This window comes from Colobus angolensis, unplaced genomic scaffold, assembly GCF_000951035.1.
Source record: "Colobus angolensis palliatus isolate OR3802 unplaced genomic scaffold, Cang.pa_1.0 Scaffold378, whole genome shotgun sequence".
Lineage (NCBI taxonomy): Eukaryota > Metazoa > Chordata > Mammalia > Primates > Cercopithecidae > Colobus > Colobus angolensis.
The window spans coordinates 357,871-360,932 of NW_012117132.1; the positions used below are offsets into that span (position 1 = coordinate 357,871).

The 3,062-nt window shown below is 45.5% G+C and overlaps 1 protein-coding gene across 2 annotated transcripts in view; it reads left to right on the forward strand.

Moving 5' to 3' along the window:
• The first annotated feature begins 913 nt into the window (after window positions 1-913).
• Window positions 914-3,062, forward strand: part of KBTBD2 (kelch repeat and BTB (POZ) domain containing 2) — a 27,102-nt gene continuing 24,953 nt past the window's right edge. The window contains exon 1 of one of the 2 annotated variants that reach the window (XM_011953925.1): window positions 914-1,214. The gene's annotated coding sequence lies outside the window, so the exon portion shown is untranslated. Of the gene's footprint in view, window positions 1,215-2,926; window positions 2,983-3,062 lie in introns of those variants that run through there. The other variant, XM_011953926.1, reaches the window with a different exon arrangement.

Consider the following 3,062-nt stretch of genomic DNA (forward strand, 5'->3'; position numbering starts at 1 on the left):
CCTCAGCCTCCTGAGTAACTGGGATTATGGCGCCCACCACCACATCCAGCTAATTTTTGTATTTTTGGTAGAGGCGAGGTTTCACCATGTTGGCCAGGCTGGTCTCAAACTCTCTGACATCAGGTGATCCACCCACCTCGGCCTCCCGAAGTGCTGGGATTACAGGTGTGAACCACCTGTGCCCGGCTGCATGTTTATTTTTCTAGGAATCATTACTGTCTTCTTTCTGTTCCAGAATCATGACAATGTTTAAAGTACAGTTTTAGGATGATACTTTTTGTGGCCAGTGTTGAAAGGAAAGATGCCTTGTTAACAATTAAAAGGAAAGATGCCTTATTAACGGAAAAGGGTTGCATGAAATAATGTTTTGGATATGGGTCACAAAAGAGATGCTGTACGTTCCAAAAAAGTTTGTGTAATTGCTGGAAAATACTGATTTATGACTCCCTAAAATGGACACTGGAACTTGCTGTGATTGTTCAGAGCTTTCTAAGCTCAGAGACAAGATCTCTAAGGGAGTTAAGATGATGTTTTAGGTGGACCATCAAATTAATGATGCCAAGCACCTACAGTAATTCTAAGATGGCAGCTGCAAAAGGAAAGCTGAACGGGAGTCACCCTCCCCTCATTCCAGCAGTCCCTTCTTCCTCATTGTTCTAGTCCCCTCTGAGACTTTGTTTAAGGGGATGGGAACCTTGAGATAAGGGATGGCAAACAAATACAAATATTTGAGTATAAATGTTCAACCTGTTCTTTTTCTAGTTAACACACCAAAATGATTGGCCTTTTTTGAAACCCTAGAAACATCAATCCATCCTACCAGTTCTCAGGGTTTTAAGTTTTAAAGAAGGGTGCTTTAAATATTAACTAACTAGCCAACTGCTATTTCTGTGACTTGTCTGACCCAATATCCATTCCCAGTGTTTTTCTCTTTTGTAATCTTTATAGGTGGCCAAATTACAATTCTAGACAATGAGATGTCTGTGGAAGTCTGCTGAGTTTGGGAGATGTAGTATCCTGAGAAAGCTTTCATTTTCCTGAAGAAAAAAAAAAAAGACCATGGATGGTGGAAGCCACCCCTCTTCCCCTCTTCCCGCCTTGAACAAAGGTGAGAAGGCTAAAACTGCTGCAGCCGTCTTGCAACCAAGAAGTTAACGTCAAGAGAATCACAGAAATGATGACCCTGTTGTTCTTGAGCTGTTGAACCAACAAAGGTAATGACCTACCTGTAGATTTGAGGTCTTATTTAAGCTATTATAATGGAATCTTTTTGAAAAAAATGTGGGCCCAAATACATTCCTAACTGTACAGCCACTAAAAGGACATCTTTCAGTCCTCTTTCATCTTCACAATTCATTACTTCTCTTATAGTCACTGATAACACCATCTAATCACCCTAACTAAAAAACTCAGTTATCCTTGATTTCTCATTTCCCCTCATCCTCTAGGTAATCAAGTCTTATTTATCATAGCTGGCTAGTTTTCAAATCTATCTCTGCTTCGCCATTCTCACTGACACTGTTAGTTTGGACTTTCTCTCCAGCTCATGTCTGGACTGCATCAACAGCCTCCTAACTAGTATCCCTGTTTCCAGTCTACTATCTACCATGCTTCAGAATTTTTTCTCTAAAATCTTACCAAGATATTCTACTGATTAAAAATCTTAAGTGGCTTTTTGTTGCCCACAGAATGAATACAAACTCCTTTCCACAGGTATCATTTATTATTGTCGTCTGCATATTTAGACCGCATCTCTCATACCCAATCTGGCACAAAGTAGGTGTCCAGTGTGTGTTAAAAGACTTTAATCTTTTGTATGACTTCTTTGATATCATACCACTTAACTATTTAATTAGACTAAGTACAGTGGTAGCATGCTGGAAACTCAAAGGTCTGTTGAATGTAGTTTCCAGATTCTACTGTAAAACAATCCTTTATCAGTAGTTCCTGATAACACGCATCTTGGTGTGCATTCAGTTGATCTAGCCTAGTTTACAGGAAGAGGCTCCCTTCGGTAATGTACTGTACTGTATGGCCTTTCGGATTATAATTAGTCATCTATATTCTCTAGATTGGGCTTGTGCCAAGACTGTTAAGTTAGGAAAGTAGGTGGAGTCTGTGTGGGCATTTCTGACAATTTTTTGATCCACGAATAGCTCCTAGCAAATGAGAGAGCAAATTTACAGCCTGCCTGCCAGCAAGCTGTGCCAAGTTAACTAAACCAGCACGGGCCAAGCCATTAGCTGCTGCTACAAACGCTTCGCTGTGTGAAGCAATGCTGAAGGCACTCTTTTGGAACTCGGGGGGTTGCGGGAGGAGGGGCGGGTGCGGTGCAGCCGCCGCATTGCAGCACAAAACGCAAGGCTTCACACGCCGGAGCTGCCGTCCGCACCCAGATGCCTCTCTCTCCTTTTTCCTCTAACCTCCCCCAACTGCGGGCCCTTTCGGGTGCTGCTCTGAGTTCTTCCTTAGCCTCGGAAAAAGCCGAAGCGGCGCCGGAGAGAGGAGGGCATGGTTTGGAGAAGAGGTGCTGCGGGACAAAGCTACCCGCCCAACGCCTCAACTTTCTCCTGCCCCCGGTCTGGTATTGTTTAGTCCTACTCATTCCCACTCTCCGAGCCAACCTGCAAAAATCTGTATTTCAGGGCAAATTCCAAGGGGTAAAACATCTCCTTCGGCATAACAATTGGTGTTTTGCTCTCTATATTTCCCATCAATTGAACTTGTGGGGCCTCTCCATCCGCCAGTCTAAGCCGGAGGCCTCGGCAGCCGCGGCTCCTCGGAGCACCCTTCTGTCGCGCACGCGCCCCTCGAGGGGTCTCCCGTGACCTTTCCCGGGAACCCCCTTCAATTACGCTTCTCGTCACTTCGCGCCGCCTCCGCCCTTCCTGCTCTTTCCGTTTCCTTTTTGCGCCTGCGCGGCCCCAATTGTTTTGGCTTTCCGGTGGTATCCGGCAGAGGAAAAGGGCGGGGGCAGCTAGAGTAAGGGAGGGGCGGGGGACAGTCGCGAGGACCCGGGAAACTGCAAAACTGCCGCTGGTGCCGACAGGCGCGCGCGCGCG